We start from the raw sequence: 12,133 nt of genomic DNA on the forward strand, positions 1-12,133 counted from the left end.
AGCCTGTCCTCACAGGAGAGGTGCTCCAGCCCCCTGATCATTCTTGTGTCCCTCCTCTGGACCCGCTCCAACAGGTCCATGTCTTTCCTTGCTGAGGACCCCAGAGCTGGACGCAGTACTGCAGGGGGGTCTCACCAGAGCGGAGCTGAGGGGCAGAATCACCTCCCTCAACCTGCTGGTCACGCTTCTTCTGATGCAGCCCAGGGTACAGTTGGCTTTTTGGGCTGCAAGCGCACATTGCCGGCTCATGTTCAGTTTTTCATCCACTAATACCCCCAAGTCCTTCTCCTCAGGGCTGCTCTCAATCCACTCATCGCCGAGCCTGTATCCAGATTTGGGATTGTCCCGAACCGTCTGCAGGATCTTACACTTGGCCTTGTCGAACCTCATGAGGCTCACACGGTCCCACTGCTCCAGCCTGTCAAAGTTCTTCCTGAAGTGGCTTTGGTATTCAGCTGTGCCTGTTGAGCATGAAGCTGATACTTGAATACTAGCAAGTTTTCCTCTGCTACCGTTACGCTGGATGTATCTCTTTCAGTCAAAAAAGCTGTCAAAAGAATGTACTGTGTCAGTATTTTCTCTTATTTGATAAATCTGTAACTGAAATATCTGTGACCTCAGTTTTAAGCATGTTCAAAACTGTTAGCTTACTTCTGTCTTAATTTAAGGTCTCTAAGTTGTGAAAAAGTATCAGAAGTAAGCAATCTGGGGAAGCTGTGCTTCATTTTGGGGGTGACACAACAATTCATACCAAGATAAATAACATTTCTGAATGCCATTACAAAAACTTTTTACTGAACTTAGTAACTTTAAAGAGATAAAGTCACATCTCTCCATTTTATTTCCTAGAGATGAAAATATGTGCTATTTTGGTGATTTGAGTCTTAATAAAACATAATTCTGTGAAAATACTTTCCTAGGTACTTTTCTTATCTGTTGGTATTCCTCTTATCAATGACCATTTGCAGCAGCTTAGCAAATGGATGATGGCAAGGCTTCCTGTTAGCAAGTGCTTACCAGCTGCCCAAGTCTGATGTACTTCGTCTAATTCTAATTCACTTCATGGCTTTGTACAAGACAAGAATAAATGCTTTCTGTGCCTGCTGAAGCTCATAAAAGGAGGTGAAACAAACTTTTCCAAGACCTACTTTTCACACTTTGTGTTTGACAGCTACAAGTGAAATGGGAAGAGTGCAACCTCTCTGAATTCATCCAGTTACACTGGGGAAATAAAAGCTGCATTTGTGTGTTCTAGGCAGGTTTTCTATGTTTTCAGCCTTTACTTGAATTTGTTATGGAACAGTATTGTCTGAAAGTGAAACTATGGTTATTTGGTTGCTGTGCAGTCACAGCAGCTCAAAGCACCACACAGAAGGATGGTACAAGCATTTTAATTGTCATTTTGGTACTCGAGTGGACAGTTGTCTTTCCAGCTCTGAAGACAGTTGAACCTCAACCTTTTGGTTTTCAAACATAGTTCCCTTGCTTCAAGGTGTTGAAAATGATTGACTGGCTTCAAATTTGTTAAAGGCAACTTTCTAACTCAAACAGCTGTTGATGCCGCTGTTCCTCCAGTCGGCTGATACAAGTGAAGTCTGTCTGAAAGCAGCTTGAATGGAGCTGCCTTACGGTCTCTGCAGGTTCTCTCCTATTACCCCAGTTCCACTGGATTTATATTTATTTGTAGGCGCTGCTTTCTTAGTAGCCTGCCTGTGCTGAGCACCTCTTGGCAAGTTGTAATTACTTAATAAAACACATTTTCCTTCTTGTTGCAGTTGAGGCTTTGCATTTACTTCAAGTGTGAAGCCCAGCACACCTGCAAATGGTATTCTCGGAGGGTGACTGGTGAATGTCTACATCATTATTTTTATGGATACTCTGTTCAGCCAGTGTATTTACACATCTCGGTGTTGGGATAGAGTATCTTTGCTGGTTGGTGCTTTTGTGGCCCTTTTTTCCCTCAGTGCTCTTCCATATTCTCTGCCTTTGCAGGCACCCCACGCTCATGGATCTCTTGAAAATCCTTGAGTCTTTTCTACTTGCCAGTTAGTGCAGCTTGATGCTAGCAAAATTACATGCAGATGGGACTAAATTCACTATGGAAATATAAACACAGCCAGGTTGCTGCGGGTGCTGGCACTTACACCCCTCAGATAAGCACATACATCCCCGTCTCTCTGGTGATGACACGCGGACCTGTGGTCCCTGTCACCCGTGGCCCCTTCTCCAGGGGCTGGCACACAGGACAGACAGTGAGATGACACAGAAAAGGTAATTAAGAATGGGCTTTAACAAGAAGACAGGCCAGACTGGAGGGATCGGGTCAGGGCCCATTCAGGTGAATGTCATGCCCGAGAGCCTGCTCGCATGTGTCTGACCCCTCCAGCCTCCCTCCTTGCCATCTTCCCATACTTGTTCCACCCTGATCCTTCCCTACATGGGTCTTCAGTCCTTCCCCTAAACATCCCATAGTAAGTTTTGTGCAGTCCCCCAAGCTCCCTCAAATATCCCTTAATATCCACGCTAACCACGTTTCCTCCTTATCAGTTACAAAATCGAGGCTGACCCTCTCCAAGGCTGGAGTAGTTCTTTTAATGGCCCATCAGCCAGTGCCTGACGAGCTCTGGCCTCCGTTATTACCTCTCTTATCACCTGCTCATTAATGTTTGCGTGTCTGTGTGCTTAATTTAGCGGTTTCCTCGTTATTTGCTATTTCTATGATACGGAATAGTCCTTAACCAAATAACTTACTGAACCAGATGCTCTCGTATTTCACATGTCTTCATGCCAACCTCCCCGAGGCAGGCGGCTTGGCTGCAGTGTGAAGGATGATGCTGTGCAGAGGCACCTACGCAGCAGGACCTCTGTGATGCTGCTGCTGCAGATGTGTGGGCAGGTGGCAGCTCTAAGGACGTGGAGACAAAGGGAAAGGAATGCCTAAAAACAGGAGGAGGAGGAGGATGGGGGAGGGAGGGAAAAAGGACGCGAGTTCAGGGAAGGACGAGCGTGTGTCAACCACACAGATGCATCAGCATTTTGCCAGCGGTCTTGTACCCGCAGAAACCTCCTCCCTTGCTGGCAGTAGCTCAGCTTTTGCTGGCTGGGGAAGCAGGACATGGTCCCAGCTCCTCGCTGCAGATGTTCGTCCTGCCTTGGCAGGAGCGCCGGAATGCCTCAGCCAAGGGGAAGGTGTCCTGCTTGGGTGGATGAGCTGCAAACAGCTGCTTGGTTTTGCAAGGGGGACGGAGCAAAAAGCAGGCGGACACATGGCACGTTCTTAATTTTTGCCCAGTGAGTCTAGAAGATGTCAGCTGCGCTGAGCTGTCCTAGGGAGCACCCTCGTGCCAAATACACAATGTTTTTGAGGAACAGCCAATGCTGGGATGTGAGCGGGGAAGAGCCAGCAGGTGGGCTGTGGGCGCTAGGAGATAGGTGCCAGGATGCTGTGCCTGGAGAGGTGGGCTGGAGCCAGGCACGCTCCATACGGGGATGTGTTGGGCAGTGTTTTTGGAGGAAAGAGGATGGTGGCCCTGCAGATCTGCCGCTTTCAGTGGCTCTGGTCTCCTGAAGCTATAGGCAGCGGACCTCTCGCTCTGTAGCCCTGTTCTGTGGCTGCGGTGGGTAGAGCCTGCCAACTCCCATCCTAACCTCCCTGACAGATCCGTCTTCATCTTGTTCAGAAGGAACTTGAGTCGCAGCCCAGAGGGACCCTGCTTCTCTCCATCGACTCTTCATAAAGGAGGCAGCCTGTCTATCAGGGGCTGAAAGATCACTGTTCTGAGGAGATGCTCATTAAAAACGTGAAATACCTGTTTGATAGCCTATCACTTACAACTTTGGTCTCACCAAGTGAGAAAGATTACTACACTTTTAACTACTAAGAGATTTATTTAAAATGTCATTGGATTAATATTTTGTCAGGCCAGAGCAATATTTCAGCAGAGAAGAAAGATTTATGGATCTGAAGGATGAGTTCAGAAGAGGTGTTTAGAACAGATACTCCTTGGTAATATGTATATTGCAGGCAGATTTTTGAGAATGCAAGGCAAAAGAAATAGAAGAAATATAAAAGCTTAAGTATGCTACAGACAGCAAGAAGACATTAAAATGTCATTGGGAATCTTAGTTTAGGAATAGCTTCTCTGTCATTTACAGTTTTACCATTTGTATCCATCAGATGATAGGAAAAAACCCACAACAAATTTTATAATTCCTGCTTTACTATATCAGAGCAAAGTAGTAGGATCCAGCTACACCAGATGAAATAATTTACCATCTGTAACCAAGGATAATGTGAAGCATTACCTGCTAAATAGAAACACTTCCAATTCAAAAGTCTGGGGTCATGTACAGTCCCAGTCTTACGATCAGTAGCTCAGGACTCTCTAATTCACTAATTTTAGATCTTAACAAACTTTGGAAAACTGGAGAGGTGCCAAAGGACATGATCCAGTACTTAAAAGGGAATGATACCAGACCGAATAAACAGACTTGAATCAGGGATAAATTAATGAAGTGGTTACATTGGGACTCTGTCAATAAAGAAAAAGGAGTTAGAAAGTGTTTTCCTCAGTGCTCAGCTGATCAGATGCATCTTGGCTGATTTGAACTATCAGCGACGAGCCACAGGAGAGATGAAGAAATAGGTGCTTCGGAGGTTTTGTTTCTGGAATATCTTATTTTACTGCCTGAGGACTACTGCAGTTTCTAACCACTATCATCAATCTCAGCCCAGAGTTACCTAAATTTAAGCAGCGACTGGTGCTGTGCGAGACCCCGAGATGAGCGGTTCACACCTCTCACATGGGATGGAGCCCTCCACCCTCAGACTCCGTGAAAACCATCAACTTTTAGTAAGATAACAGCTCCCCTGTGCAAATAGGATTTAAATTACTTGCTTTTCAATTCAGAGGCTGTAGCTGCTGCAGGTTTTGAATTGCACAGCCCACGGAGAGGAAAAAGCCCGTGGCTGCTGGCAGTGCCAGCTGGAAACGTTCCAGCACAGGAGGCAGCAGTCTGGATTTCAGGCAGGTGTTTTAGTCACCCTGTGGCTAACGCCCATTTAATGGAGCATGTGCTTCAGGGACACCGAATTTTGGGAAGGAAACCTCCTTCTCCTGGATGCGTTTGGCTGCCAGGTAGCCTTGAGGTGACTTGGGAAGATGCAGGAGTCACGCAGACCCTCGCTGCTGGGGGGATGACCTCTCCTGGCACAGCGAAGCACGCTCGCTGCGGGCGAGGAAGGTCCTTCACCTCACCTCTCCGCAGAGAGCATCACAAACCCCGTATTTCAAGGATGTGGCGGGGCCAAGGGGACTATATGCACATAATGAGGAAGGACAAGGAGGGGGAGATTTTTTTTCTGTTCATCCCGCTGTGGAAAGCTTAAATGACAAGATAGAAAACCTGCAAAATCAGGAGATGGTACTGTCGTTCTATGTCCTTTTGTGATTTATTAAAAGTAGCATTTTCTTCCTCTTGAAAATGCAGTAACAATCCAGATTTCCCTGCCATGTTGCTGCCACCCTCCCTGGCTTGACAAGCGATGCTGCCTAAGTTGAAAATGCAGTAGACGTGAGGGCTGGTTTTGCCGTTACCTTCACCGGTGTCCCCGGTTCAGCTGGTGCACAGGCTCCAAGCACGGAAATGACGGGCGTCAGTTCAAGCGGCTTTCCCCTCCTCTTCAAAGGCATGTTTTGAAGCAGGCTCACAGGGGCTGCCCCACTAAAAGTCTGCCACCAACCTGAAAGAAGAGTTGGATGTCGGTATATTGCTTATACAAGTATCAGAGGCTCAGAGGGAAAATTTCATGATACATGCATATGTATATATATTTTAATGAAAGATTTCTCTTTTTGAAGATATTTTTTTCTCAAAAATAAAAAATCTTGAAGATTTTTTTTCTCTAAATCTTCTACCAAATGCTGTGATTCTTTCAGTTGAGATTTTGGGGCATAAAGAAGCAGATGTGAAAGCTTCTGTGATACATTAAATAAGATAATGTAAAAGAAAGAGAATCCACAATCCTCATGAAACTCAAAACTGCTGGAAACCCAAAGGAGAGTGAAGATTATAATGAATAATTCGGACAACACATCCCCAACTCTGAATGTTTCAGTTTCTTCATTTGCTCAATCTCTCATCTGATCTCCAAGAGCTAAACATACATGTGGAAAAAGTAAAATGAAATAGTTTTGCGGTACCATTTAAAGCCTTCTGCCTGTATTTCCCAGCTCCGAGGGATGCCACGGGCTGAGACGCGCACTGAATCTGTGAGCTCATGCCTCCCTCTGCTGACTGCCTCCCCCGAACCTCTCCTTGACTGCAAACGATAAAAGGCTGTGATTTTTCCCCCCCCCCCTCCTGTTGGGCTAATGTTCCTCCCCATGTCCCAGGCAATGACCATAACATCCAGGGAGCCGATGGATACGAGATGCTTACATCAGCCCCAGCCCCACGGTGCCGGTGCTGGTCACTCCAGCAGTGCCGTGTTCCCCCACGTGGCATCCACCCCTTGGGTCCCACTGCCACTGGAGTTCACTAACACTAAAATAATGTGTGAATCCTTGTTTAAGGGAAAATCTCCAAAAGCTGTAAGGCAGAGACTCAAAAGAAAGTTGCTGTAAGCTGAGAGGAGCAAGCAAGGACCTTTGGCTAGATCGCTAGATTACAGCTGGACTATGCTAGAAATATTTTTGCTCAATTTTGATTTTAATTTTTTTCGGTTTGAATATGTCTGCAACACCACTTCACATCACTTTTTAAAAATCTCTCGGTCCTTACAGGCAGCTAAGTAAAACTGACCATGGGAACTGCAAAACATAAAGGTTTTGGTTTCTATTCTCTTTTCACACGCTTTCTTCAGAAACCCCATGTCCTCACAGCAGAGCATGTGCCCCAGGCACATGCAAAGGCACAAAATGTGCAATCTCAGCACTGAGAGAATAATTGGAAAAAATCGTGCCCCTTGCTCCAGGGTGGAGAAGCGATGCTGGAAGTCCTCGAGCTGGTTTTCCCCTTCCTTTGGGTGACCCTTTCCACAGAGGGAGACAAACCCAACTCTTCTGGGACTATAGAGAAGGATCTCAGTGTCCTAAATGTGTTGTCCATTTTTAACTCTTCCAGAGCATTTCCTCGGGTTGGGGGCTGACAGAGATGAGTTTGAAGTCCATTGTAATGAAGCAGGTTTGTTAATCAGGTTCCCTTTAGACTTAAAAACACAGGTGGAAACTGGGTCCTCCAAGAAGTTTGGGTTGTGGAAGCTTTATTAGAAAGCTCCAAAGAAAACCGTATCCTTTCAAAATAAATCATGCCAAATAGAATAGCCAAAGGGCCATCACACTGGGAGCTGAAGGCTGATTTAACGGTGCAAAAACCAATTACCAGGCTGTAATCACTAACGGCTGTGTCAGGAAGCTGAAATCGCTACGGGGAAGGAGACGGGAGACCAGTGGCTGCTGTTGCTGGAGCTGCGACTAAGATAAATTGCAGCAGAAAGCCAGTGCTAACAAAGAGTTACGGGATAAATTGATGCATTAGAAAACCCAGCACATTAGATCACTTGAAAGGACACGCAGAGCATCAGAGAGCCGGGCGGTGAAGAGCTAAAGACAGCATTGCCTGCACAGATGAGTTACTGACCTCCACCTTGGGACTCGAACAGCCAGCTGATGAGTTATGGAGGCAGCAGCAGTAATGACAATGATATATAATTAGCCTCGGGATAGATTAAAATTTTCATATATGTGCTGAATTAAATCTTTGCCCAGAGTACAGGAAAAACCACATGATGGCCTTTAGAATAAATAAAATATTAGACAGCAGAGAGCATATATTTTTTTATGAGTCTACAGTGCTGATGTTCTGAAGAGACTCCAAAGCTCTCTGCAATTTATGGGCCAAATCTACTTCTTGGAAGCAATGCCAGGACTCTTTTTGAGAAAGGAGAGCTAAAGCTCAGCGTGTAAACCTTGGAACTGCTTTAACACTTAGACGCAGCCAGCTGTGACAAATGTAAAGCGCACTAAACAAGAACAAGGGAAGGCATAGTGTGTCCAACCTGAGCAGAACAAACCTTTGCAATGTTAAACCATCTGAGGTTTCCTTTTATAGTATTTCCTCCATTAAAAATCAGGTTGTTTTTTATTTCAGAGCTGAAAAGCATACGTACTTTTCACTGAAGATTGACGTACTTACTTTAAATTGTAGAAAGAAGTGAGTCGGTGTTATGGAGCATCAAAATTGTGGCAGTCATGGATGCACTTGTTTGAACTTGATATTAGCAGCTTGTCTTTATTCTCAGACAATACAGCTTGATTCAGTTTTTGCAAAAAAGCCAGTCTCTATGAGAAAGAGAACAAATCACCAAGCAAATTGGGCAAATAATTTTATCATTTGTTCAATTCCGCAGGGTTGTAACGAGGGAACAGAGGATCCCCTAAGCTTTGAGCCATGGCAGAAAACCAACAGCTCTGTTGTATGATCTGTCCTGTGAGTGAGCATCAGCAGATACGGGGAGCGTGGACCCCCTGCACACCCATGTTCCATCACTGCCCAGCCAAGTAAGATACGGAATATCCCTGAAGAAGATTGATAGTCTTTTCACTGAGGATGAGACACGTACTCCGAGTACTGACATAAATGTCGAGGTAGAGAGGTCTTTAACCACACGTGCCAGGACTAGAGGCATGGTCTCATTTTCCAAGGGAGATTTCAGAAGTTTGACGAGCTCTGAAAAATGAGCTCACTGGATCCTGCATCCCAAGTCAGGTGTATCAGCCTCTTGATGGCAGCAGGATTTGTTCCTGGAGCTCTGGCTGCAGGAGAGGCACCACACCAAATGCATCCTATTCCATGGATGGAGTAGGATCTGCTGCCAAATTAAATTTTTCCTCAGTTTGTGCTTGTACAAAGAGGCTTCAGGTTGAAAAGGATGTCTAGTTTCCAATGCCAATCCCCTTTCCCCACTTCATACTATTTTTCACAAGTCAATGAATCTCCATCCTTAAAGCAATGTGATTTTCTGCTCCCCACAACTCAGCCTGAAAGGTTATCCTAGAACTGGTCTCCTTCGATTGACTGAAATCCCCCAGTCTGAACGCACTATTACGGGTGCATCCTTCATAGCCATTTGCTCTTGTGCCAACATAACCCGTTAGCTTAAACATTTTATCTCGCTCTCTAGCGTTTACTCCTCCCCACGCTGTGTATAAAAACCGCAGTACCCCTTCTTGGCCCCCCTGTCGCAGGGCTAACCAAGCCAAGCTTTTCAGTCTCCCCTTGGAGGACGGGCCCTTGTGCCGATCATGCCACCGTTGAGCTCCTCCCAATACCTGTTTCAGAACAAAACAGTCTCTCCTGAGCGTGAGTGGCCAAAACGATGAACAGATTCCAGAGAGGATCTCACTGGTACTTGGTACCAGGGCAGCAATTACTCCTTTTTCCTGTAGAAATTCCTCACCCGGGGTCACATCAGCCTCCGCCGCTGCTATCCCACATTGGTTCATGGATATCATATGACCGACAGCAAAAGCTTTTGCCTCCTTTTTCCATTTCTGACGGAGGAAATCCCAGCTTAGGGCAGAAATTCCTGTTTGTCCCTAAGTGACCCATGAGTCTTGATACCTCCACACCCCTCTCGCTGCTGTAACTCCTGCATAGCCTCCAATAAATGATCTCTCAGGGAAAATTTTCAGTCTTATCTTGCCTCTTCCCTTCCGTGAGGACTACTGCTACAAAGAGTTATTCATTCCCAGCCTCCGAAGCAATTCAGCTGCATCATGCACTGACAGAGAGAACGAAACTCATGGAGGGGCAGCACTCTTGCTGAGATACTTGCTGCTGGGGAGCATCATCTCTCAGATGAAGCAGAGCGGCTCCCACCATTTCTCAGCTAATGATCCAAGTGTGTCTCCTATCGAGAAAAAGGACCCAGCTCCACGAGACACACCGTGTGCTGAACAAATGTTGTCGTCCACCAGAAAGGATGCGATTTATCAAACCATTTGTATCGTGAAAACCAACGCTTGGCCGAGTCAGCTGCTAAATCCACTACGTTGTCTGTTGGGTCTGTTACATTAATGGCTCAATCAGATTCTCACTCATCAAATTAGAGTTGCTGCCTGCTGACTGAAAGTGTCACCCAGAGTGGCATTTTGATGCACAGGCAAGTGGTCCAGGCAGGAGATGCAGATGGCTTAAGTGGAGAAGATGTAGCATTTAAAAAATGAGATGCTGCAGCAAAGCATGGGCTGAGTAACTCCCCTGTTCTGATCTCAGCGTGGACACCCGATCACTTTGTTCCCTTCAAGGTGCGTTTGGCTTGTCCTAGGGCCACGGGACAGGCCACAGGAGCCACGGCTGTCCCACACCACCAAGGCCCAGCTGTGACTTCAGTACTGCCACGGCACCGGCTCACCGGGGCTGTCACCCATCTCTGAAGACCACAGGCTGCTGCATCCTGGAGGTCAAACTGATGGCTATTGCCTAGCGACATTCGATAACAGAAAATATTGTTCTAGGTACCTAAGGATGAAGTCTGGTTGTCTTGCTCCTGCCCAGTCTAAGCAATACCTTTCATACCAAAATCTTAGAGCTTCAAGTGTTGGAGGTGCTGATGATGAGCAAGGAAGGAAGCAACAGAAAGGGAGTTTTTGTCAGTTTATGTCCTAAAGAGGCTGAGACAAGGACAACCTACCCCTCTTGGCTGGAAATGCGAAAGGAATCTTGAAATGAGCTACGCAAGTGAAACCCCTGGCGAAACAGATAAATGGTTTTATTTGTCTTACGAACCCCAACTACTCTAGACTATATTTCTGAGTGCCATTGGTTGACATCTTCATCTCATCTATTAGCTATTTATTGGTGCTATTTATATTCAAGTAACAGTTTGTGGTTTTTGTTAAGTTTTGCCTGCGTTTTGCATTTGTTCTTAATTATTGGTAATTAGTCAACAGGTGCTGGAAGAAGGTTATGTCCATTTATCCCATTGAGCTGTAACTCCAAGCATAAGTGCAGCAACGTAGGGGACTCCCACAGTCGCTCCCCTCCAGCAACCCCGTGCTTCTTGGCCCCAGCCAGACCCTGCGCAACCCTCAGCATTTAATCTGGGCAGAGCCAGAGACTGCTCAGGAATATAAGTGCTGAAAAACGAGCGTAAAACCAACCGTAAGGTTTCGGTACGTCAAGAGCACTTGTGTGTCAGGAAGTCACACCCTTCATCCCGTGGGATTTTTTTTTTTCCGAGTGGCTCAAGATGACATGAAGAGTCTCTCCGCTGGGTCCTGGAGACCCTTCTTCACCCAACAGTGAGTGTGGGAACAAACGCCGGAGGCTTACAGGAGGTCTTTGTGACTTTCCACCCAGTACTTCAGCTCAGGACGAAGTCAAGCTCGTCGAAAGCTTGATAATTTTCTGGCCTTGCTTGAACTTAATGCCTTTCATCTTTGAAGTTGCGGTGCTTTGGTCTTCAAGCCTGTTGACCACAGGAGGCTTGAGTGGAGATCGAGTGCGCCCAGAGCCCTGCGTACGCAGCTCGGGCCCAGAGGTCAAGCAGCCCCGGCATCACTTTTCACCTAAAACGACTGAAATGTTTTGCAACAAAAGTGACCGGTTTCACGGGATTCTCGTTCAATGGTTGGGGAGCTCCTACGAGCCGTGACCGGTGGCCTAAAGGGGGATCTTGGGTGACTGGGGGTGGCGGGAATTGGACCCCCCAACTGAAGAAGCGCACAGACAAAGAAGGAAATGCCCATGTCATTCCTACCAAATTCCACTCAGACTCAGTGGAGTTTGTCTTTCAGGGTAAGAAGCCGCCCCGGGGAGTCCTGGAGAGGTGTGTGGTAGGGGAGAACAGGGTCAGGGGGAAACAACAGAGCCAGTTGGAACAAAAAATTCAAAATCTGTCCTGGGAGCCATGATATTGATGCATCTTAATTGGTTTATTTTCCTCCTCAAATGCACTTGGAGGAATGTTGTGGCTGTGACGGTCTGGGGATATTCAAGAGGAAAGATATTTTGTGAGCCCAAGGGATGCAGCTAGAAAAAATAAAATTAATTTTAAAAATGAAGTTAATAATAAAATTTATAAAAAATAAACTAAATATAAATAAATATTAAATAAAATTTTAAATAA

Source organism: Buteo buteo, chromosome 4 (assembly GCF_964188355.1).
Source record: "Buteo buteo chromosome 4, bButBut1.hap1.1, whole genome shotgun sequence".
Classification (NCBI taxonomy): domain Eukaryota; kingdom Metazoa; phylum Chordata; class Aves; order Accipitriformes; family Accipitridae; genus Buteo; species Buteo buteo.